The sequence below is a fragment of the Pogona vitticeps genome, chromosome 4 (assembly GCF_051106095.1).
Source record: "Pogona vitticeps strain Pit_001003342236 chromosome 4, PviZW2.1, whole genome shotgun sequence".
Classification (NCBI taxonomy): Eukaryota; Metazoa; Chordata; class Lepidosauria; order Squamata; family Agamidae; genus Pogona; species Pogona vitticeps.
In genome coordinates, this window is record NC_135786.1 from 84790001 (window position 1) to 84815932 (window position 25932).

At 40.8% G+C, this 25932-nt stretch overlaps 1 protein-coding gene and 1 long non-coding RNA gene across 10 annotated transcripts in view; one reads left to right on the forward strand and one right to left on the reverse strand.

Moving 5' to 3' along the window:
- The window catches only part of ADGRL2 (adhesion G protein-coupled receptor L2), a 723239-nt gene that overhangs the window by 111458 nt on the left and 585849 nt on the right, over positions 1-25932 (forward strand). The gene's annotated exons all lie outside the window — the stretch shown is intronic.
- The window catches only part of LOC144589099 (uncharacterized), a 32783-nt gene continuing 12388 nt past the window's right edge, over positions 5538-25932 (reverse strand). The window contains exons 1-2 of one of the 2 annotated variants that reach the window (XR_013545005.1): positions 16158-19346; positions 5538-13666 (exon numbers count right to left, since the gene is read on the reverse strand). This is a non-coding gene — a long non-coding RNA (uncharacterized LOC144589099). Of the gene's footprint in view, positions 13667-16157; positions 19347-25932 lie in introns of those variants that run through there. The other variant, XR_013545006.1, reaches the window with a different exon arrangement.

Below are 25932 nucleotides of genomic sequence, written 5' to 3' on the forward strand. Positions count from 1 at the left end.
AGATAGTGTGTTATTGGTTTCAGGTTAATTGATTTAATGTAATGGTTTGTTTTCTGCATGTCCTCATAGTAGAACAATTCAACATGGCAGGGCAGTATCTAATCTGACTTCCACAACTTTGAATTCCAAGTCTCTTTTTCATCTCTGGAAACTCACAACTATTGGTGCAAACCCACAACTTTGGGGCCTGTTCTAACACTGCTTCCGTAAAGTGCTTCCCCCAACTTTAAAAAAAAAAGAGTTTAAACAACTTTATAGCTTTAAAAACTTCAATGCTGAAAATAAAAATAAAATGTCTGCCATTTCTCCAAGGTTTGTCATTACTGCCTACAAAACTATTACAAGCCTTTTCTATGTTGGAAACACCCCTCCACACACACACATTTTCTAAGGACATTCAAGAACAGCTGGAAGCCAGCACTGACTTCAGTGAAGATGCAGACAAAGCATATCAAAGTGAGCAGGAACTTTCAGTAATGTGTTCCAGGGTTATCTAATGCAAATCAGAGTGTTCACACATGTGATATGTCAAGCCACAAGGTATACTATAGATCATGCATTCCCTTCAGCCCAAATAAGACACAACAGTAGATTATATAGGTTTGGACCTACTAATGAAACAAACGTACGCCTTGTGTTTTCGCTCTTCCCATTCTGGCATATTACATATTCTTTGTTACTTTTAACAGTAGATTTGATGCTCTTTAATTTAATATATCCAATAAACATAATCAGAATATGGCAAATTTGGCCTGGCATTTCCCATCCAAATTAAGACAGAAGCTTTCTTTTTTTAATGAACGTATTATGTGTATGGATAAAATACCTTGTACTGGAGAAAAAGGGCTCCTTTTTCCCTTTCAGTGATCCATTAGCATTTCTCCCTCCATCAAAGAAAGACGGGGGAAATCTAATCATTCATATCAGTCCTACTCATTTAGTTGTTAGCAATCTGCTCTAAGCATCCTTTGCCCGTTTGGATAATAGAGATGGGAGGGGGGAAGGAGCTTTACCCAAAGGATTGTATGCTAATTAGATATATAAACTAAAGTGTCAGCATCAGTAATCAGACCTGAGTATGTGCATATAGCCATGAAATCAAGATTCATTATGTGCTTATTAGAACATTTTGAACAGGTAGGATTGCATTTAAAGTCTGTGTGTGCACATGCATGCACCTGTGTGCATGTGGACACATGCACATATGCATGCATTCATTGTAGTGGAACCATTTGCTGATTTATCCTATATCCGAAGCCTTCTGTGCATCATAATCGCCTTTTTTTCCTAAGTGTCCATCATTCAGAAACTGTCAAGTTGCTGATAAAAGCATTACATTTCATTTCCTACATTATATATTTTCTGAAAATGACAGTAGTTAATTTTACATTAGAAGATGGGTTTGCTTCCTTTTTGGTATGTAATCAGCTTATTTCACACTGGATGAGATCTCAGCACAGGCAGGGGAGCCAATAACAACCGTAACAGCAAGCGCCCAACAGGTAAATGTGTGTGTTTAGTCGTTTAGTCGTGTCCGACTCTTCGTGACCCCATGGACCAGAGCACGCCAGGCCCTCCTGTCTTCTACTGCCTCCCGGAGTTGTGTCAGGTTCATGTTGGTTGCTTCGCAGACACTGTCCAGCCATCTCATCCTCGGTCGTCCCCTTCTCCTCTTGCCATCACACCTTCCTAACATCAAGGTTTTTTCCAAGGACTCTTTTCTTCTCATGAGATGGCCAAAGTACTGGAGCCTCAGCTTCAGGATCTGTCCTTCAAGTGAGCATTCAGGGTTGATTTCCTTTAGAACTGATAGGTTTGTTCTCCTTGCAGTCCAGGGGATTCTCAAGAGCCTCCTCCAGCACCACAATTCAAAGGCATCAATTCTTCGGCGGTCTGCTTTCTTTATGGTCCAGCTCTCACTTCCATACATCACGACAGGAAAAACCATAGCTTTGACTATTCGGACTTTTGTTGGCAAGGTGATGTCTCTGCTTTTCAAGATGCTGTCAAGATTTGTCATCGCTTTCCTCCCAAGAAGAAGGCGTCTTTTAATTTCAGGGCTGCTGTCTCCATCTGCAGTGATCATGGAGCCCAGGAAGATAAAATTTGACACTGCCTCCATATCTTCCCCTTCTATTTCCCAGGAGGTGATGGGACCAGTGGCCATGATCTTAGTTTTTTTGATGTTGAGTTTCAGACCGTTTTTTGCACTTTCCTCTTTCACTCTCATTACAAGGTTCTTTAATTCCTCCTCACTTTCTGCCATCAGAGTGGTATCATCTGCATATCGGAGGTTGTTGATATTTCTTCCGGCAATCTTAATTCCGGCTTGGGTTTCTTCCAGTCCAGCCTTCCGCATGATGTATTCTGCATATAAGTTAAATAAGCTGGGGGGACAATATACAGCCTTGCCGTACTCCTTTCCCAATTTTGAACCACTCAGTTGTTCCATGACCAGTTCTAACTGTTGCTTCCTGTCCCACATATAGGTTTCTCAGGAGACAGATAAAGTGGTCAGGCACTCCCATTTCTTTAAGAACTTGCCATAGTTTGCTGTGGTCCACACAGTCAAAGGCTTTCGCATAGTCAATGAAGCAGAAGTAGATATTTTTCTGGAACTCTCTGGCTTTCTCCATAATCCAGCACAAGTTAGTAATTTGGTCTCGAGTTCCTCTGCCTCTTCGGAATCCAGCTTGTACTTCTGGGAGTTCTCGGTCCACATACTGCTGAAGCCTACCTTGTAGGATTTTGAGCATAACCTTGCTAGCGTGCGAAATGAGTGCAATTGTACGGTAGTTGGAGCATTCTTTGGCACTGCCTTTCTTTGGGATTGGGATGTAGACTGATCTTTTCCAATCCTCTGGCCACTGTTGAGTTTTCCAAACTTGCTGGCATATTGAATGTAGCACCTTAACAGCATCATCTTTCAAGATTTTAAATAGTTCAACTGGAATGCCATCACCTCCACTGGCCTTGTTGTTAGCCAGGCTTTCTAAGGCCCACTTGACTTCGCTCTCCAGGATGTCTGGCTCAAGGTCAGCAACTACATTGTCTGGGTTGTCCGGGATATCCAAATCTTTCTGATATAATTCCTCTGTGTATTCTTGCCACCTCTTCTTGACGTCTTCTGCTTCTGTTAGGTCCCTCCCATTTTTGTCTTTTATCATGTTCATCTTTGTGCAAAATGTTCCTCTAATATGTCCAATTTTCCTGAACAGATCTCTGGTCTTTCCTTTTCTGTTATCTTCCTCTATTTCTTTGCATTGTTCATTTAAGAAGGCCCTCTTGTCTCTCCTTGCTATTCTTTGGAAGTCTGCATTCAAGTTTCTGTAACTTTCCCTATCTCCCTTGCATTTTGCTTCCCTTCTCCTCTCTGCTATTTCTAAGGCCTCGTTGGACAGCCACTTTGCTTTCTTGCATTTCCTTTTCTTTGGGATGGTTTTCGTTGCTGCCTCCTGGACAATGTTACGAGCCTCTATCCAAAGTTCTTCAGGCACTCTGTCCACCAAATCTAGTTCCTTAAATCTGTTCTTCACTTCCACTGTGTATTCATAAGCAATTTGGTTTAGATTATACCTGACTAGCCCAGTGGATTTTCCTAATCTCTTCAGTCTAAGCTTGAATTTTGCTATGAGAAGCTGATGATCAGAACCGCAGTCAGCTCCAGGTCTTGTTTTTGCTGCCTGTATAGAACTTCTCCATCTTTGGCTGCAGAGAATATAATCAATCTGATTTCGATATTGCCCATCTGGTGATTTCCATGTATAGAGTCGCCTCTTGTGTTGTTGGAAAAGAGTATTTGTGATGACCAGCTTATTCTCTTGACAAAACTCTATTAGCCTTTGTCCTGCTTCGTTCTGAACTCCAAGGCCAAACTTCCCTGTTGTTCCTTTTATCTCTTGGCTCCCTACTTTAGCATTCCAGTCCCCTAGAATGAGAAGAACATCTTTCTTTGGTGTCAGTTCTAGAAGGTGTTGTAAATCTTCATAGAATTGTTCAATTTCAGTCTCCTCAGCAATGCTGGTTGGTGCATAAACTTGGATTATTGTGATGTTGAATGGTCTGCCTTGGATTCGTATTGACATCATTCTATCATTTTTGAGATTGTATCCCATTACAGCTTTTCCCACTCTTTTGTTGACTATGAAGGCTACTCCATTCCTTCTACGGGATTCTTGCCCACAATAGTAGATATGATAATCATCTGAGCTGAATTCGCCCATTCCCGTCCATTTTAGTTCACTGATGCCCAGGATGTCGATGTTTATTCTTGCCATCTCCTGTTTGACCACTTCCAGCTTCCCAACATTCATAGATCTTACATTCCAGGTTCCTATGCAGTATTTTTCTTTGCAGCATTGGATTTTCCTTTCACTTCCAGGCACGTCCACAGCTGAGCGTCCTTTCGGCTTTGGCCCAGCCACTTCATTAGCTCTGGAGCTACTTGTACTTGTCCTCCACTCTTCCTCAGTAGCATGTTGGACGCCTTCCGACCTGAGGGGCCCATATTCCAGCGTCATATCTTTTAGCCTTTTGTTTCTGATCATGGGGCGTTCTTGGCAAAGATACTGGAGTGGCATTGCCATTTCCTACTCCAGGTGGATTGCGTTTAGTCGGAACTCTCCACTATGTCCTGTCCGTCTTGGGTGTCCCTGCACGGCATAGCCCATAGCTTCTCTGAGTTACTCAAGCCCCTTCGCCACGACAAGGCAGCAATCCATGAAAGAGTAAATAATAATGCACTAATCATTCTAATCTGCGGCATACATTCATAGATGGTATAGAAACTTCAGCTGCTATAGAATGTAGCTGCCCAGGCTATATGGCAGCTATAGTACCTCAGCTGCACTGATTGGTAATCCATTCCCAGATCTAGTTTCAATGCCAGTTTTAACCTCTAAGCTTTAAATGGTTTGAAATCATACTACGTACCTGGAGGATTGCCTGCATTCTGGTGCAATTTGCCAGTGCTGTGTCCATGCGTTAGCAACGGAGAACCAACTAGGGAATAAAGGGAAGAAGAGTCTCTAACTAGTGGCCCCATAACGCTGGAATATATCATGAGCTAGGCTGGGCCCTATCATTGCAAGTCTGTAAGAGACCTTTAAAAGGTCAATTTATTCTGGTGTTGTTCTTTCACATTAGTTTGTTTGAATAAAAGTGACCGTATTTTTCGCTCCATTAGACGCACCTTTCCATAAGACGCACCAATTTTTTAGGAGAAGAAAAGAGGAAAATATAATCTGTTTTCTTCGCTCCATAAGACTTTCCACCCCCCAGTTCTGTGGGGGAAAAGTGTGTCTTATGGTGCGAAAAATACGGTATTTTGTATTCGTGAAGGCTTTCGGGCTCAGATAGTGCTGTCCTCTGAAGATGCCGGCCACAGAGACTGCCAAAACGTTAGGAAGAACAACCTTCAGAACACGGCCAAAGAGCCCGAAAAACCCACAACAACCAAAAATTATTTTCATTGACTCTGGTTGGATTTTAATGTTTACATTTGCTTGTATGTTTTGTCTTTTGTTTGATGGTTCCTATTTTTGGTTTTGAAATTTTGTACAACTGATATTGATTATTGGAAGCTGCTTTGAGTTTTCTTCTTCTTTAGTATTCCTTAAAAATGGCTTATTAATATACTTATAAATAAATACCTTGGTGTATGTGGAGTGTGATGCAGTAATATCTGATTAAAATCTGACCATGTGGCAAATTATATGACACCATGTTCAGAATCCTATTTGTGTTTGTGTGACGCTTGCTTAACTGACAGTGGCAAATTGCAGCTAAGTAATGGGTTGCCATGCTGCATGTCAGCCACACGCCTGGCCATGTACTGCTCGAAATGCACCCTAGGACCTCATCATCTACCTAAAGTTAGCCCTGCAATGGAATAGAAAACCTGATTTAAAACACACACACACACACACACACACACACACACACACACACACACACACACACACACACACACACACAGAGAGAGAGAGAGAGAGAGAAAGATTTAAAATGTTTAAATTTATTATTTCTCAATTTTCTCACCCATCTTCCAACACCATAGTCTTCCCAAGATACAGCCAAAGAGCAATAAAACCAACTCATTAATTAAAATCATAATGAATATAAATGATTTATGTACGAAAAAATGTATTAATGCCTGTTTTGGAGGGGAGGGAACTCACAAGCACCAAAAGCCGCTATTTATTTCATTTATTCTATTTTTTATTTTGTTTGAAAGTGGTTTAGATGATCCTCTTAGAAGCTTAATTCATAGTCTTGCATTCTCCAGAATTGAGATTATTCCTCTTCCTACTTCCTTTTAAGGGAAAGTTAAACAACCTTCTTAGATCCTGAATCCATAGTCTTTCCTTCTCCAGAATGGAAGATTATCCTTCTTCCTCTGCTTTATTCTAGTTGCAACCTGTATTTGCCAAGCAGGGTGTGTACAAATCTATCTCTCTTGCCCAGGAGAAGTTAACTGTTTCCGTTGGCAAGGAACCTTTCCGCTTTCTGGGCGGTAAAGACACCATGCCCTACTGCACAGTGTTTATGCTCAGAATCCCCATTTATTTGTCTGAATTCAGCTAACCATTGCCTGGTAAAGTTTAAAAATGTTGGCAGGCAGTCTCTCCTAGGACCCTTGCCATTGCTAGAACTGCTGGAGAGGCAGTATGTTAATGCAAAGGAAAAAAGACTTTCACATGCCCGTGAAAGAGAGTAGGAATTAATGAATAATCAGTGCTAGCAACCATGTCTGGTATGGGCAAGGAATCACAATTGCAGGCTGACTTTGAACTCTGTTTTTATTCCTGTACTGTAAATAGTTTTGTGATGTATGAGTCAGTCGGACAATCTTGTTGAAATTAAAAGATTCCAGAATCCATGGCTTTATTCATGCTTTGTATTAAAATGCATGTGGAGTTTATTTTGATTCCTACAACGAAACTGGTGTAAGCCCCCCCCCCCCACAGCATCCACATTTTTTTGTCTCTGTACTCTGATGCAGGCCACCAAATAGAGCATTCGTAACTGCAGGGGAAAGGGAAAGCGTGCTGGGCAAATGCTTGGCTTCCTTGTTCTTGCCCACTCTGCTGATTCCTTGTTGCCCAGACCTGCGGTGTTGATCTCCCTCACCCTCCAGTATACTGCACATGCCTTCACAGCCACTGTCCAAGAAATCTTTAGAATGAATACCCAATTTCTTTCTTAGTGTTAGCAGATTTCGTGATGACAAATTGCTAAATCACTCCACTGTGATATGTTAATTTAGAGGTACATTAATTTCTGTATCAAGTAAAACCACTCAGAGTGGATAACTTAGAATCTGCAGCGTGCTTGCGCTCTTCAGCTGCTTTTTCTGAATGGTACGTACTTAGCAGAATGGAATGTTTCCTTCAAGGAGCTAAAATGTTCACTACACCATCTCTATCTTCTGGTGCTGTAGGTAAGGTTTGAGAGCCTTGGGGGAAGAAGGGTAGACAGAGGCAAGGAGTGGAGTCCATGGTAGTTGCTTCAAATATTTTGTGAGTCACTGCAAAGAGTGCTCGCAAAACCTTGCTCTTTTTCAGGAGCTTGACTGAGCTCAGAAGCTATGCAAGATCAGGCCTAGTTAACACTTGGATGGAGGATGATATCTGGACTGTGTGGAGAGACTACTGGAGTAAGCAGCCTCCACTGCCTCAGACAGCATCTGTGTGATTTAAGAAATGGCAAAAAGGAGCAGTGCTAGCATATCATCCCACAACTGAATGGGCTGTGAACAGATAGACAAATGCACATAATCTGTATGAGTTGATAAGACTATGAAACGTGGGGTACTTAATATGAAACAGAGTATGATTTTCACACATGCTTTAATTCCCACACTGTCACCAAACTACATTTCAGAATTCCATTGTGTGGTGGAAGCCAGAACATTAATCCAGTTTAAAACCAGTTATGGAATGGTGTGTAGATTCAGGCAAAGTGTGGATGCCTTTTCTATTTGTATTCAGTACATGGTCCTCCTGCTGTCTGTTCACATAGCCTTTTGCTACATCTTCTGGCACCGAGCGTGTGAAAGAACAGCTGGCTGTGCCAGGCACCTGCTTAATAAGGGAAGACTTAAAGATTTGTGGGATGATAGATACAATATTTTTCATTCCATTGAGCATGGGTAGAAAAAAAAATCTGAGATTCCTGTCAATGGTGGAGCACTGAAAATAAAATTATTCAGCCTCCTTGAGCAAATTCACAGAGGCCTGGAAGCTTGCCACCTTTTTGTTTATGCATGCAAATTAGGAATTATGCAGAAGAGCTATTTGATTCTTGTTTTATTTTTGCTTAATCAGTTGTCTGCATGTTTGTACAGTTCAGTCACTGTCACTTGTGATTGTTCCTAGTATGACATGGCAGAGTTTATCAAGAGGCAGGGTGTGTAAAGGAAGCAATCCCCATTTGAGAGGCAACAGGGTGAGACATACAGCTATGCCCTGAGGGGCAGGAGGGGTAACATATTCTTTTGGAAGTATTCCCTAGAGTTATGTGGGAAGTGTTCTGTTTTTAAGTCTTTTAAGTATAATTACAATAGGTTCATCCACAATTTACAGTAGCTTCAGGATGCCAAGATTCAGATACTCAGCGTCCCCAAAAGCTGCTCCTTGAAGACTACTATTAAACCTATCTCGTGTTAGTTCAAGCGCCATCAAGTCAGGAAATGTGAATCTATGGCAAATGCTTTCACCAGTGTGCTTTGTGATCAAGTGATCAAGAATACTTCATGTGAAGTATTATAATTTCTAATTGCTTAAAGATAGCACATGATGCCTGTGTGTGCACGCATGCAACACATACATACATTCATATTCACAGAGAGAGGGGGGGGAGTTTTTTGATCTTTCAAATGGGGAAAAAGACCAGCAAAGATGCCCATGTTGCTTTATAAAGCATCTTATTGTGTTGGTAGTATCTTGTGACTTTGCCTCTATCTATACTTACCCTAGTAACTTACCGGATAAATTACACGGGAGATGGAGATCTCCTCTGATGCAGTAGACTGAAAGTTCACTTCATTTGTTGACTTAGGATGTGGCACTTGTAACTGCTTTACTAACACAGTTGACATCGTTTTTTGTTCATTCTCTCTCACTTTCAAATATTCTATTCACTCCATTTGACCAATGTTCAGAAATGTTTTTGCACCAACGTAGTTTTGCTTGCATAAAATATATCAGCAGTTTTTACTAAAAATGCAGTATGCATCTTGAAAATAAAGCAAAAAGGTAAATGCATCCAGTCTTGGACTATTAAACTTCGTGTAGCTGTGTTTGTTGGATATGCTTGAATTTTGAGGCTCAAGATAGTGGTATTTTTTGAATTATTATTTTCAGTAAAAGTTATTTTGGAGTTATACATCAAGGTTCACTACATGTATTTACTGCTAAATAATTGTTCCCTGATCAGTATTGTGTCTGTGTGTATGTGCAAGTCTGTAAAGGTAAAGGTAAAGGTTCCCCTTGACAATTTTTGTCCAGTCGTGTTCGACTCTAGGGGGCGGTGCTCATCCCTGTTTCCAAGCCATAGAGCCAGCGTTTGTCCGAAGACAATCTTCCGTGGTCACATGGCCAGTGCGACTTAGACACAGAACGCTGTTATCTTCCCACCGAGGTGGTCCCTATTGATCTACTTGCATTTGCATGCTTTCGAACTGCTAAGTTGGCGGGAGCTGGGACAAGCGACGGGCACTCACTCCGTTGCGTGGATTCGATCTTGCAACTGCTTGGTCTTTTGACCCTGCAGCACACGCTTCTGTGGTTTAGCCCGCAGCGCCACTACGTCCCTTACGTGCAAGTCTGTAGTTGTTGTTATATGCTGTCACATTGCCTCCATAGAGTAACCCTATGAATGTATGATCTCCAAAATGTCCTGTCCTCAATTGCCCTGCTCAGCTTTTGTAAACTCAGCAGTTTCAGATATGTACATGTAGGGTTTCTTTATTATGACAATTGTTAGTGATATAATGCCTATCTGTGTGCTAAGTGTAGAGAAGCCTTCTGCACTGTTTTTTGAGATCACTGCTAGGGAAGGCTAGAACAGTATAAAGATGGGGATGAAGTCTCAGTGCATCATAACTTCACAGTAAGGATGCAATGCTTTGCTTGTTTTCTGCAAGGTGAGGTTGGTGGTGAGATAGGCAAGGGCATTCCTGGTGCTATCAATAGTTTGCCATTGGCACAAATAATGCTTTGTTTTACATTGTTTGTTATGTCTACAGATTGCCTGCCTTTATCCAAAATTGTCATTTTCATTTTATTTTATTTTTTTCAGTGTAGTGAATGTGCACAGATTGCTCCAAACCAGGATTATTGCTGTTTTGTTTAAGAATCTGAAGCACTGGATGGGGTGTATCCATAATTTTGCTTTCAGTCAGTTCTTCTATGCCCGCAAAGTGTGTACATGCATGCATATCCTTTGCTGGAAACCAAAGATGTTTTGTGCAAATTACAGAGACTAGCTGGGAGAAACGCCCCTTTGTTTTGTTCTTGGCTGAAGGCAATACATTTTGCAGGGTCTAAAAATTCTTTGATGTGACATCTCCTTATGTTGAGAACATTTTCCCCCATCCATACACCACATAAAACATTTTATTATTTACATGTATGAAAGTACTAAGTAAAGGAGGAGTTGGTAAAGACCAGCCGTGGGATCACATCCAGCCTTCAACGCCCCCAGCCCTTCTCCTGCCCCCCCCACCACTGAGATTCTCACCTCTGAAACTAAGAGGTGTTCTCTGGAATGATGCCTTTTCCCTGTAAATGAGATCCCTGGTTACTAATGATCTAGTAACTACACGATACCAACAGGGCCTTGCCTCCTCCACTTACGTAATGCTATCCCAGATTTGGTTTCTTGGCTTTGGTGTGTTACAACTGCTGTATGACCATCCCTCATTGAATGCTAATTGCCTGTTAATAGTTAGTTGTATGCCCTAAATGGGAGTTAATGATTGGAACTCTTGTTTCCTGCTTTGGAAACAGGACACCCTTCTGCTAATGACAGCTGGCAGATAAGCAGTATAGTTCAAATTCTACACTTTGAAAAGAGAAAACCAGACAGAGCTGGGTTATTTGAGTTGGAATTTTCTTAGTAGCCCAGAAGCAGTTGAGGATGGAGAGGTCTAGGTTTTTGTTTTGAGAATCTGATGTATGATCTGCAGTTCTGCTGCCTGTTGTAAGATTCTGGTTTTTTTTCCCCACTGTGTTCTGCTTGGATCTCTCTAAATCAAACAAATACTGTACTGCAAGAAGAGCATAAGTCTCTGGCCCTCCCTTACCCAACTGTCTAGCAGAAATAGTCATATGGCACCTATAAGACTCACTTGTCTTTGTTTTTCCTAAGCTTTCATAAGCAGACTTATTGAGATGAATGGAGGGATCATATTCCTGGACAGAGTATAAAACCATTGGCAGTTTAAATCTGCTGACAGTTCTTGCAAGGTTGATACATCTAAACTGGCTAGCAGCACCCTAGACGTCTTAAATTTCAGGGAAATTGGAAGTTTAACAATAGATTTACTGCTTTACACTGAAGTAACATTTAGAATCACACATAGGTCTCTTGTTCTTATGGTCCACCTCTGATATCCCTGAAACCTGTTCTATAAAATAAGAAGGCATGAGATACTGTGAAGGATATGTATGGCTCAAATACTTTATGAGATAAGGCTCTGTGTTTCCTTCATCTATGATTATCCTCCTCTCCTGCTCAGATTATACCCCTTACTGTATTTCCTTCATCCACTGTCTTGATTGGCCACTGCTTCTAACCTCAGAGTGTTCCACCTGTTCCCATCACAGGTTTAGCCATGATCCATGTTTCACACAAGCTCTTCTCATCACTCATGAAGATTTACTGGTGGCTCTTTTCTTTCTCTTACCTACATTCAGAACCCTATTTCCTTCCGTCTTCTCTAGAGAAATGGGACAGCTTGAGCTTGGCATTTAGACATTGCTCGATTTGGGTTAGGTTGATGTATCAAATGGGGAGGGAATGAAATTAGAACAGCCAACATCTGCTTGTTCTCTGGACAGCAAAGTTCACTGAGGTGTCGGTTGCTAGCTGCTTTCACTATAAGTGATATCTAGAGGATTGATTGTTCCACTCCCTGTAATGACTGCAGGGCAAAAACATGTGAGGCCATTTGGAAACTTTGGTCTCAGATTAGATGTTTAGGGAAATGAGTTTTCCCAACGATTAGTATGTTCTCCCTCCAGCAAGTGGGATTTCCTCAAACATGTGTGCTTCAGCAATCAAACTTAGAAAGTAAACTCATGGATACCATACAATGAACAATTATAAAATAAAATATAGCTAGAAAGTGAGGAAAGATACATGATATGAAAAGCCTGGAAAGGATTGCTCAAGGTCAGAATTGAAATAATTCTTCTCTCCTCTTTCTTCTTCTTCTTCTTCTTCTTCTTCTTCTTCTTCTTCTTCTTCTTCTTCTTCTTCTTCCTCTTCCTCTTCCTCTTCTTCACTTACATTAAAAGGATATCCGTTTTGATTTTCATGCTTGATGTACATAAAGATTATGCATATTCTAATATTCTATCTAATACATATTAGAGAGATAGCTAAAAAGATAAATGGTAGATAAGTACCTATCCTATGGAATAAAAAAAATAATAAAACTGCCTTTCTCTGTTTCCTTATTCTTCTTACCACTGCCCAGTGCTCATTTACTGCACTGTAATGTCTCCAAGGCAACACCAGTTCGGCCAAGAATGAAGGACTGTAAAGATGAACATCTCATACACAAATAGCATATACTGCTTTAGAAGACACAAATCCTGCTGTAGCAGTTAAGGATGTCATGATCATAGGTGCTGAATTCAATCCACTTTGTTTTCCCCCTCACCATAAATCAGGATACATAACAGTATATCACACACACACACACACACACACACAGAGAGAGAGAGAGAGAGAGAGAGAGAGAGAGAGAGAGAAGTCAGGCTTGGGAGAAGCAACATATTGGTTAGTTTTCATTTAAAGATTCTCATTCCCTAACTATCCGTTGCTTCCAATAAAATGTTGATGCCCACCAGTTTCACCTGTAATTAAATAATCCTGCATATGAACATTTTCCAATTAGCTGCTCACTCAACTTTGTTTAATGGTGTCTTGGTCCTTCCTGCAGAAGGTGTGGCCTATCTGCAAACTGGGCAAAACAAATTAATGGCTAGGCTCTCCATGTGCAGACCTCATTAGAAAAACAAGCCTTTTTGCAAAACAAGCTGTGGCATGCTATAAAATGTTTCTGGCAACTTAAAATCAAGCTGACTGTTGTTTATCAAGACAAGCTCTAGACACACTTTGAGGATAGAGTAACTAGCTGAAGAGGCTGTTGTTGTTATTCCTGCTTTGTTGGAGGTATTTTGTTTTGTTTTTTACAAGTACTGTCCCTCAGAATTCTCTGTCCAGAATAGAAAAAGTATTGATTTTTCCTTACAAAAAGTCAAGAACCCTTTCCTGACAGGGTTGTTCTCTGCTATTGCAGTCTCCATCATTTTGTCTTCATAGTAATGACTGTGGCAACTCCATGTTTGCTAGTTGCAGCGTGATCCATTTTTATTACAGTAGCCCCTCATATCTGCAGGATCTGTATCTGTGGTTCCATTTCTCTGTAAGCCTGAAAATAATAAAAATATCAAATGAAAAAAAAAACCCCAAAATATGTGTTTACAATGTGCAGTTACCAGAACTGGTCACTAGGGGGAACCAGAAACTATGCTACATAGGTAATTGGCTGCCATTTTGCCTAGTTTCCCTCCAACCTCCCTCACTCCTCTACCTGCTGAACATTGTTGTCACCAACTATCCTTGGTTATTGTCCTTACTGGTGCAGCAAGAGCCTTGAGTCACACAGATTATGGAGTTTGTTATTATGTGGAAGTTTTCACTATCCACCTGGGTGGCTTGGAATCTATCCCCATGGATACAGGGGTCCTGTTGTACTTCTGCTGTCCTGGTACATCACACTGCACCTACGCATGTATACACACAAGTAGCTGCAAACTTGCTCTTAGGAAGGCAAGACAGTGGCCAAAATCCTGTTAGTGTAGTCAATTGCACTGAAGTAGGTCCACTGAATCAGTGAGAATTTGATGAGTCAATGCCAACATAAGTTCCACCGATTCAAATGGGTCTAGTCTAACTGTGATGTACTATGCTAAAGTGGAACCTATAGAGGATTTGGCTCAGCAAATCTCCATTGATTCAGGGGACCTATACCAGTGTAGTTTATTACACTAAGCAACAGGATTTTAGCCAATGAAATCATCTGGGCTTCAGTTCCTCCTGATTGCTCAATATGCTTGGACTTCATTTCCCAATGCAGATGTGGGTCCTCTAACTGGTGGATTCTTCTACATTGCTGCGTAAAGCAATATAGATTCAGGACAAGATGGGGGAATATCTTTGCTGGTCCCAAGTCCTCCATCCTCCCCATCTGAATTTGGGCCTGAAAGAGCAAGAGCAAGTGTGAATGCCTGGAAAACAAGCACAGTTTGTGATATTGTCATTCCTGACTATGGGGCACATCTTTTAAGGCATTAGTATTACATTCCAGTGTCCTCAGTCTATTTGAAATACATGGGGTTACAAACAATTAGCTAGTGTTGAAAAAGATACCATTCTAAGGTGCACACTTCTTAAAGGTGCACACATCAGCCAACAAAAATGTAGCTAAGCATTTTTGCTAATTTGAACAAATCCAAAGGATTTGCTGAGTTATGTATTAGATGCTGGGTTATGTATTAGACATAACCCAACATCATATTTTTTTGGAGCCAACATTTAAGATAATAAAGAATTAATATGGAACCGAATTTCAGGAGCCAAAAAGCAAATTAAGCACTGTAAGGAAGATTTTTTAAAAATGTCCTGTTGTATCAGTAGGGCTTACTTCTGAATAAGCAGCACAAGATTATGTTTTATAGGACCTACATTTCCAGACTCTCATACATTTGCTAAAGAAAAGAGACTCACTTCTGAGTAAGGTTTATGTCAAACCTTTAGTTTATTTTCTTCTCTCCTCCTTCCACTGAGCTGTCTGTTAGATCCAAAGTCAACAATATCCATTTATCTCCTCTCTTCCTATGTAAACATCTTACAATCTTTCATCTCTCTCTTTTTTTAAAAAATATATATTTTGCTGGTAGAATGTGACCTGTGGTTTAGGTCTCTTGCTGCAAAGCCAGAGGTTGGAAGTCCGATTCCTTACTGTGCCTCCTTGACAAGGGCTGGACTTAATGCATAGGACTCAATTATCCGTTCTAGCTCTGTAGTTTCAAGGTGGTGGTGGTGGCAGCGGCGTGGCGGTTGTTGTTAGAGCAAAACAGTATTCCAGTAAGCCTCCAGCAGATTCCAATATATCTTTTTTTCTTTTCTGTCTCTATCAACAATCTGTCTGTTCTAGGCTTGGTCCAGAAATTTACCACAGTTGCCTCAGCCGCTAGGTTTGCTTTCCCTTTTCCTCCTTTGCTGCTAGAATGCTGATAGGAGAACTGCTAGAGATATTGTGGGTATCGGAGAGAGACTAGTCCAGTAGTAGCTCCTGCTTAGCACAGAGGGTGTCCCCCAAAATTTCAGGGTGTGAAACAGCCCTGTTGCAGCGCACAAGCTGCCCCTGCATTAGCTATGTTCATCTATTGCAGCAAAAACGACAAAGAATCTTGTGTCATCTTTATTATTATTTATATATATATGTTTATACAAATTTATATTTGTTACTTTTGTATAAGGGATATGTGGAAGTCTCCCAACCTATCCTATGCTCAAATAAAGGTTGTAGAGATCAGGGCTGGTCAGCCCTGTGTCCTTCTGGAGACACCTTCTTGACCTGATCCTTGTTGAGGGCTATGACAATTTTTGTGTGTTATCAGGTCTCCAGAAAGACTGTGTTAAATGGGGAAATGCAGATGGCAAGGCCATAAGAAAAACTGCATTGTTCTGGCAGGATAAAAGGGCCGCTAGTCAGGGCATCCGTAGCTGCAGAGCTGGGTATAGTGTTTAGTTTTTAACATCATCCCCCTTTCCCCCCCCCCCCAAGAACAAGCAGATGTAGGATGTCCCCACAGACATCCTAAGGCAGTCATTAGAAAAGGGAGGGATTGAGGTACCTGAGGTTAAAAGGCAGTGGAGAAATCAGGACAGTCTTTTGATTCCTTCTTCAGAGAGCTTCCTGTGCTGCCATTTCCATCCTTTCTGAACCTGTGAAGTAGGCGAGGCTGAGAGAGTATGCCTAGCTGAAGGTCACCCATTGACCTTTCATAAGTATTGGTGGCCATATGGTCTGGACCCCCACTGAGGAAGCAGACTGCAGCCCAAGAAACCTTATGCCCAATGGAATTTTGTACAGTGGGGTCTTGACTTAAGAACGGCTTGAGTTAAGAACATTTTGACTTAAGAACCACTCTCATAGGAAAATACTGACTTGACTTAAGTACCTAGATTTGAGTTAAGAACTGAAAAAAACCCACGTGGGAGGCAGGGAAAGTGCAAAATGTGAACTTTCAGTTAACTGTTGGCCAGTGAAAAGGGTGCCTGTCTGCCTCCTGACTCCTCCCAGCGTTCAGAGAGTGGATTGGAAGACAGTCTTCAGACTGCCTGGTACTGTACTGCCTGGACTGTATTTTCCCTGCCTTCCCTGAACCTTTCTTGACCTAAGAAAAAAAGAAACAAAATATCCCCCTCTAGTGGTCGAAGGCGGAATAGCAGCTTCCCATTAGTTTCTATGGACGGAAAAGAGCAGATACGGATCAAATGGTTTTCAATGCATTCCTATGGGAAATGCAGATTTGACTTGAGAACTTTTTGACTTGAGAACCGCCTTCCAATACAGATTAAGTTCTCAAGTCAAGACCCCACTGTAATCTCTAAGATACCTCTAGAAAACCCTAATTTTGGTTTTGTTTTGGTGCATAGATTTTTTTTACTTCTATATCTCAGCTGCATGCTCAAGAATGCAACCAGCACCTTGTTCCTAAGCAGCAATTTGCTGTAAAGATGTATGCAGTGTCCCTTGTACAAACTTAAATCACCAATGGGCTTTATGTGGCCTGTGTGATAGTTTTGACATTTAAAACTACATAGAAAAAATTTCCCAGCACTTATCTGTCTTAATAATGTTTGGACCACTGCTCAGAATGGCGCTGGCAAAGGTTTTCCTTCTGTAACAAGCCTAAATAAAGTGCATCAGTAGTTCTCACCAGAAAGGGACAGAAATAAGTGACACGTTTGTTCAAAAACTGGAGAAAATGAGGTCATTGTGTCAAATTTCAGCACCATTTAACTTGCAGCTTTTATCATACCAGTGAGAAATTTGGCATGTTTGTAGATCTTGTCAGATCATGCATACCAAGTTTCAGGCTATTTATTCAAGAGGTGTCATTTCTATATGTAATCGCATTTTGAAGATTACAATAAGTTTTTTTAAAGGGGTCTGTCTTGCAGCTCTTTAATAAATCTATAAAACTGTTATTTATAGTCAGAGTTTCTTTCAAGTGATTTGTGTATCGGCCTCAGTTTCAGCCATTTTCTCTCCTCTCCACCCTCCCACACTTTATCTTGCACAAGTGTGTTTGTAACAGTTTATTGCAATGTGCAGTTCAGGTATCATTGACTATTGCACAAGCCGAGCAGCAAACTCCATTCCCTTGTTCTAAAAACTTTGACATACATCTCCCCAAATCAGATTTTCCCTTTCCCAGTCTTTTCTGGGCTGGCCTAACCCTTCCTCTCCTAGTATTTTTCACAACCCTTGGGAGTATAAGTACGCAGAAGAGGATGGCATTTAGTTTAATGGAGCTTACTGTCCCGTAAGTTTGTACAGGAGTTCATACAGGACTGCCGCCTTGCAGTGATTATACTCCAGAAATACATTCAGAAGACTCAAAATACTCTTCTTCTTTTTTTTACAGGTATAAAAGTCGCTTTGTTTTTTCTTTATCTAGTGTCCAAAATTCTGTAGCAAAACTGAGGATATAAGGGGTGGTAGATGACATGCATCTTTTTCCCAATACAGAACTAACCAGGTCCTCCTGAGCCAAACCTGGCCTCTGGACAAGTGTGCCTTCATTCTAAAATCAGAAACAAGCATAGAAGCATTAGCGGCTTTTATCATAGGATTTGCCAGCAATTCCAAAGCAGTCGAGGCCAGGCTGTTACTGTCTAGCCCCAGCTAAACATAACCCTCTTGTAAAACTAGTTCCAGACTTATACTTCAGTACTGTGAACAAGCAGGCAAGCATCCACTGGATGATTCAGATATGCTCTTGAGGGTGGAAAACCCTGTCTGAGAGCCACAATCTGTAGGAAAGTGATCATGCAACATGTTATGACAGCCAAGGCATTTCTGGCACCATAGAGAAGGAGATTATTGTCTTGTGTACATCCTTGACATAACCACACTGTGAATATTGTTATCAGTTCTAGACACCGGATTGCTAGAAATCTATTGGGACACTGCAAGGAGTTCAAAGAAGAACAGGATCAATTATTAGGGACCTGGAGACTGCCTGTCTAGGCGATAAGCCCAAACATGAGAATACTTGTCAGATATCCAAAGAAGGCAAACATAGTAGGATTAACAAAGGGTAGGAACTAGAATATAAACAAATGAACAAATTGAAATTAGATTTTACTTTTTAAGCCACATGGAAGTAAATATATAAATTAGAATAAAACTCAACTAGTATTGAGAATTTTAATGAAAATATGAATGATAGGAGGAAACCAATAGGTTGTTTTGGTAAGTCAAGCTGCTGTCCTTGCCCACTTATTTGGGACTAAGCCCTTTTGAATTCACAGTCTTATCTCTATGTAGATACCTAAATGATTCCACTCTTATTCATTTAGACTGAGTATCTCAAACAGAGACTGGCTCGTGCACATCTAGCTAAGTGCTTTTCGCACAGAGCCTCCAGTTTGTGAAATAATCAAAGGGAAGGCCTTCTATAATTGCTCTAGACCAGTATTCCTCAGCCAGGTTCCTCCAGAGGTGCTGGATATGCTGGCTGAGAGTGAGTGATACTGTATGCCAAAACATCTGGAAGGGACCAGGTTGGGAAAAGCTGCTGTAGGCCATTTGGAGCAGCTGCTGTAGGCCATAGGGAATTTTCCATGGTGGAATATTTTCTCCTTGCTTTTTCTTCTTGCCCTTTCTGGCACATTTTTAAACACTTAAAACTACAAGAGGGATGTACTGAATTCTTTCTCTCCACACCCTCACAAACTGCATTTTAGTTCCAGGAGATTTGTGAATAATTTGTCTATGTGGCACAATTTGGCAACTGGCACTGTATTTCTGGATCCCACACCTTGACATATGCCCTTCACAAATGGCTAAACCATCTTCAGAGCTAAGCAGTTGCTGTAGTCAGAGTGTCACTGATTAACTAGAAGCCGAGGAATTGCTGTGTTTCCTGAAACATTCTTTCAAAAAGCAGCTTGGAAGTACAGTAGTCTTTTGCCTTTCCTGAATGTGCAGAAAATTAAGACATAAGACATAAGAAATTTATTTGTCATTGCGCTCACAAGTGGGTGCAACGAAATGAGGTGCTCTTCCCCAATTCACAGATAACCATTAGAGAATGCCATGGTTATTTTTTTTTTCTTAAAAGTTCAAAATCATAACTTTTCACACGAGTAAAACTTTTAAACACATTTCCGTTAAGATTTGATGGGATGGCTGGGGTCAGGGATCAGATCACTGCAGGGAATTAATGAAGCCCACAAGCAGCTAGGTGTTATGTCCCATTAAAACATGTGTAACAATAAATGGTTTGCTCAACTCTTTGATTAACTATTTCTGTTCTTCTCGCTTTTTGTGCTTGATTGCGCTGGAACAATATTTTGCTATTGCATACAGATGAAAGTGCATGTTGAGGGAGGAGGAAGACTCAACTAATGAGTGCAGTCTTAGCCAGGCACCTGATTTGTGAGGATTTTGGCCCTTCGATCTGTATGAATTTGACACCTCTGCCATACCAACATCATAACCATCACCTTGTTTCACTAAAGAATGAATAAACAATGAATAATCTGCTGTTGTCTGCTAATGCAGTAGTCAAGGTTCTGCTGAATATATAGCTGTTTTTAACTTTTCAGTCTTCATGGCATCAATCTGATAGATGTGAAGCATGCTTATGCCTTCTTGTGATTAAGTAGGTTAAACCAATGTGAGTTCATGTTGTGACTGATCTTGATAGTCTTCAGTGGGATTGGCTAATTTATTTGCAAATATCTAGCCTCAAGCAGTCTTGGATTGCATCCTTCAATGGTGAAATTCGTTTTGTATTGGCTAAGAGTGTCAATACCTCATCAATACTCCACCTTCTGATTGCTTTAGTCTGGCAGGTATTCTTCATAATTCTTTAAGCAAGCTTCACACCCACACATAGAAACCACCCCAAATAATCCCAGGGACAATAGGCAGACGTGATGAAATGAAGGCAATACTAGTCAACAACTTTGCAATAACTCCTATCTCTGGCCTGCCATCTTAGGTAAGTGTGTTTCAATTTAACAGAGAGCACAACATACAATCAAAAGTGATAAAGTAGGAGCCATGGAGCCTTATGATGTTTTCATAGCTAGATGAAGTACAGTTACATAAGATATTGCCTCCCAAAATGTCTAGGCTCTTTCCTCAGGTTCGTGAGATACATTTTCCCTTCTTAAACCAACATGGAACATTGTGATTTATGTAATTTAAGAGCTGATATCAAGTCTTCTGTGTCTAAAATATTCAGCACAGGATAACAGAGGCACAGATGTCATGTCAGTTTACTCTGATAAGAAAAATATCCTTTGTTGCTTAAGTCATTCCCCCCCCCCCCACTTTCTAAAAATCAGGACGTATATTCTGTAGAGCCATAGAATAAGCAGCCAGTAAAATGGTTTGTTATGTGAAACTGCCAGTGGCCACAATGTGACAAGAAAGGAGCTGGTCTTCCTCCCCAATTCTCCGTCTTTTCTTTTCCATCTGGAACCTGTGTTAGAGGCGGGCACTGCTGTAGCCACCGCTAAGCACAGGATACAACTTTACTGCGAGAAATGGCTTTCCTCCAGTATTGAAATGTAAAAGGCTTCTTCCTCTCCCGACTCGATCACCTTGCCAAAGCCATCAGTTGTTTCATCGAGAAAACAGCACAAGTAACTGGTATTATAATAAACACAATCTAGAAGAACTGTGGCATGCTCAGAACTTGAAGTTGTTTTTTCCTACTACAGTTTCCCAAATCCCTGGGGTATTCTAGAAGTTGTAATTAACCTGCTCCCCAAAGCAATCAGTATAGTAAGGCAGCATACCTCCATGCAAACAATTCAAGTTCAGTCCCTTACATCTCCAGAAGAAGAAAAAGAAAGACCTGTTAAGTCAACACTTAGATAACTCCCCTTAATACTACAAGTCTTCTCTGGTTCAGATTAACAAACAGACTTAGTCCTAACCATGTTCCACCCCAGTCCAGCTGTTTGATTTAAAGCACCAACACGGTGCAGCTTATTTGACTAGAGAAGTAGAGCTGTTTAGTCCTCCTCACATAGCATTTATCTTATATCTTTTCCCACCCCTACTTGAGACTACTGCAAGCTTAACAGAGGGAAGAGATGCCCTGCCTGCCTTTCACTTGACAGGAAGGGTAATCTGTTTCATAGAGATGATGCAAGAGTGATCCCCAGTTGTATGGGAGCATGTACACACTTGCACATGCACCACATTTCCTTTGCAGACATTACGCATAATAGGCAAAAGTCCATGGATCGGGGCCAACGCGGTATGCAATCCTAAAAGTGCCTTCAAGAGTCATAGTTTTTTTCCTTTGCCACATAATGTCTGAACAGGGCTTATCTTGTTAAGATTTCTTATGCCTGGGAGTGTCACCATGTTAGATAACCATGGAATCAATCACAGTAGGAGGAACTAATTTTAAAAAATTACAAGTAACTGTTTTCTATAATTCTTCCTTCTTCATGCGGTCCTCCTACTTCCTGTTAAGATAACTTTTCAGAAATCTTGAGACACCATTCTTAAAGACCTGTCATTGTTCCACTGGCTTTGGGCTCGTTATGCTTAACTACCTTTTGATGGAGATCCAGTTGCACACGTGTGTTTTCTGTGCTTTTTATGAATAAGACATGAATAAAACTTAAATCCCTATCTGTGATCTCTGCTAAACTACCCAGGGATTTGTCATAATCGTAACTAGGCAACAGTTGTTCTCCGGAACAGTCATGGTAGTGAAAGTTCATATAATCTGTTTCTTTTTTCCTTGCAAATCCTAATTTACAGATGTTGCTAGAAATTGAGGTAGAAGCACTCTTGTTTTAATCTACTTTTCTCCCAGAACTCTACAAGCACAACATGAAAATGGAAGATTATTGCATTAAGGAAGGCTTTGAGGGTGTGTAAGGGACGTGGTGGCACTGTGGGCTAAACCGCAGAAGCCTGTGCTGCAGGGTCAGACGACCAGCAGTCGTAAGATTGAATCCATGCGATGGAGTGAGCGCCCGTCGCTTGTCCCAGCTCCCGCCAACCTAGTGGTTCGAAAGCATGCAAATGCAAGTAGATAAATAGGGACCACCTTGGTAGGAAGGGAACAGTGTTCCGTGTCTAAGTTGCACTGGCCATGTGACCACGGAAGATTGTCTTCGGACAAAACGCTGCCTCTATGGCTTGGAAATGGGGATGAGCACCACCCCCTGGAGTCGAACATGACTGGACAAAAAATTGTCAAGGGGAACCTTTACCTTTACCTTTGAGGGTGTGACTAGTGGTTATGGTAGTGAGGAAACAGTTTTAAAACAAGCTGGTAACATTTCTGTTGTTTGTCCAATAAACCTATTGCCCATTTGCTCAGATTGGAGGAAATGTAATTGAAGACGGCTTGGGAAAGTTGCTGCAGAGAGAGAGAGAGAGAGAGAGAGAGAGAGAGAGAGAGAGAGAGAGAGAGAGAGAGAGAGAGAGAGAGAGAGGAGAATCTGCCTCCTCCTTCTCTCCAGTCAAAAGCCCAAAAAAGGCATGTGAATTATGGATCCAGGGAAAGGATTTGTGACTGACCTAGTTCTTCCCTTGAGTGATCAGGAAACACCTTGGCATGACAATTGATCTTAACTCAGCATTGCTTCCCATATGCTCTGGCTAATTCTGAAGAGCTCAGAATAATGAGATAAAGTTAATTGTTTTCATCCATAGTTTGAGAGGGACCTTGCCTTTCTAGTGTAAATTAGCTGCATTAAAATTATAATTATGCTTTTTCTTCAGGAATAACTCATTGACCCAGAAGCACAATGTTTCGCTCTTATCTCCCTCATGTTCAGCACTTAAGTCAAGGACCCAATGGGTACAGTGGCACAAAAAATAAAAGAGGTTTTCTTTGATTGGAAGCTTAGTATTACTGCATCCCTAATAGCAGCTGCTTCTGTTGGAACTCAAGGCTATGACTGATGAACTGCCTTCGTCTTAAATGCTAAATCAGTAAATATCAGCTGAGTAAAATACTGTCATGGCTTTCGCTCCTTAAATCACCAGTATCTGTTTTTCCACCACACACAGGATTCTTCTTTAGAGTTAAGTATAATGCCAACAGAAGGCTCTGACTTAAAACCATAACAACAACGTGAAATAATATAATCCTCCTTTTTGTCAGCTAATAAGTGATAAACAACATATATATGATTCCGTTTTTAGACTACTTTTCTGTTTGAGTCATCCTATGCCTCCTTTCCTCCTAAGAGCTGGGTTATTTTCAGTTTTGAAAAATATGGTGTACATTTGCAAGGAATTAAAAGCAAATGTTCCTTGTTTCATATTCCACATGCCTTTGCTTCAGTTTAGATACAGCCATGGTTGATAAGAGGATCATTACGAATCCTGCTTTTTCCAAGCTATTTCAGTTATGGATCATCAGTCTAGACACAGTATATTGGGTTGTATGGCCCAGTAAATTGGGCCACTTAGCTGTAGGCCCTGGGGTTGGGAGTTCAATTCACCATCGTAATTCCCACAGAAGAGCCAGCCTGTGTAGCCTGGAGCAAGCAGCACAGTCCCAGAATGCCACCAGAAGAAGGGAATGGTAAACCACTTCTGTGTCCTTAGAAAAACCTCAAAATATTTGCCATGCCACATGCTAACTACCTGAATGAGAGTGCGACCTTGGACATAACCAGATCATATGGTAAGACAATGAGAAATGTATTGGAGGAAAAATTTTAGTTGATTTTTTTCAGTTAGCAGAACATTAAAGACAAAAATAAACAGCGGCCATGTCATTTCCAATACCGCTCAAGTAGTTTCTGACCTACAATATGGGGATGAAAGTTAGTGCTGCCATTGAATGCTTGGCCTTGAGTGTCTCAGCAAAGATCCCAGGAGGTTCCTTCCTTCTCTTATTCTTCTTTTCCTCATCCCCACCAAGGGCTGTGTAATTTACTTAATTTACTCAATAAAAACATTTGTTGAAGAAGGATTACCCCTTGTTAGTAGTTTTTCTGCCTCAGTGGATAGAATATCTGTTTGCTGCCATATGTGTCACATTTACCACCCACTACATCTGGAATACAGATTTGCACAGAGAAAAAAGAAAGAGGCAAAGTGCTGCAAATACAAAATCTAGCACCATGTATTGTATATATATATATATATATATAAAGTACAAAATGGGGCTGGAGGACATAGCTCAGGAACTATTCCTAATGCTATTGTGCCCTACCCCACAAAAGTCTTCTGTAATGGCACAAATTTCACACAGGCACTGAGTTGATTGATTGAGATCTGCAGTTACCAAAAATCAAAGAAGAAGAAAAATCAAATGTACACTCACCTTATTGCTTGAAAATTAAAGTGATACAAACAGCAATAATCTGTCTCTGTTCTCTCTAACATGTTTCCTTTGCATAATGGCCAACAGTAACAGAGACAAGGAGTTGCTTCTCAGGACTCCATGACTAGAGTTTCTAGGAGAGTTTAGGCTTTTCGTTGTTAGCTGAACTGTCAATTTCCTTCTGTTTTGAGCTTCCTGGTCCTTCTGTTATGGCATTATTTTTGTTTTCAGTACAGCCACAGTACATGGGTGCTTTAAGAAAACAACAGTTTTTAAATTGTGGAAGCCCTTAAGCCATATTTGGCACTTCACAGATTCCCAGTGTAGTCTGAGGACCACTTCAGGCTTCCATTCTTTGCTTCAGATTGATTAAAAAATGGACAAACCCACCTGCATCTGTCTGGATTCCAAATAATTTAATTTTTGTTGTTATTGTTGTTATAAAATATTGAATATTATATTTTCCCTTTTGCCCAGCAATGTAGTCATTAATGATATTAATTTTTAGTTTAAAGTTTCCTATTCTCCACTGCCCCTGATTCCATGGCTCTGTAGATGTACCTTTTGACCTGGAGAAGCTTTTGAGAGTCTTGGGACTGAAGGAGCCCCCTTTAATATTCAAAAATTGCCACCTCAGATCTTGCCATCTGGATCAGGACTATGGGGCTTTGTAAGCAGAATAGGAGATGTTCTTGGTCTGTGCCATGAAGTTGCAACCGACATATAGCAGCCCTAACAGGGTTTTCGAGTTAAGTGAGATATTTAAAGAGTGATTTTATTAGTTTCACACCCCTGGTGAGTTTCCATGGCTGATCAGGGATTTGAACTCAGGGTCTTAGTTGGTAACTATCCACTACAACACACTGGGTATCTGGAGGGTAGGAAACTTGAAATCAAAGGTTAATGTCTGCCTCTGCTGAGGTTATCAATGATCACTACAAACATTCAGCTCTGCCATGGGATTCCAGGCACGGTGTTATTTTAAAGAGTTTAAAATATGATAATTTTTAGGTTTACCTGAAGAAACAAGAAGCCAGGTTTATCTTTTTAAAACTGGTAACTATAATAGTGA